A 522-nucleotide genomic window follows, 5' to 3' on the forward strand; every position below is an offset into this window, starting at 1 on the left:
CATTAATATCACACACAAGTAAAATCTTCCTGAAGATAATTAAAAAATGATTGTAGCAGTATATTGACAGGGAACTTCCAGAAATGCAAGCTAGGTTCAGAAGAGGACTTGGAATGAGGGATATCATTGCTGATGTCAGATGGATCTTGGCTGGAAGCAAAAATACCATAAAGATGTTTACATGTGTTTTATTCACTATCCAAAAGCATTCAACTGTGCAGATCATAACAAATTATGGGTGGAAAATGAGTAAGGAAGACCAAGGAAGAGTTGATACTTTTGAGTTGTGGTGTTGGTGAAGAATACTGAAAGTACCATGGCCTTCCAGAAGAACTGACAAATCTGTCCTGGATGAAGTGCAGCCAGAATGCTCCTTGGAAGCAAGAATGGCCAGACTTCGTCTGACCAACTTTGGTCATGTTGTCAGAAGGGACCATTTCCTGGAGAAGGAAATCATGCTTGGTAAAGTGGAGGGTCAGTGAAGAAGGGGAAGGCCCCAAACAAGATGAATTGACACAGTGG

The sequence above is a fragment of the Orycteropus afer genome, unplaced genomic scaffold, assembly GCF_000298275.1.
Source record: "Orycteropus afer afer isolate SDZICR_OR568_19922 unplaced genomic scaffold, OryAfe1.0 scaffold00229, whole genome shotgun sequence".
Lineage (NCBI taxonomy): Eukaryota > Metazoa > Chordata > Mammalia > Tubulidentata > Orycteropodidae > Orycteropus > Orycteropus afer.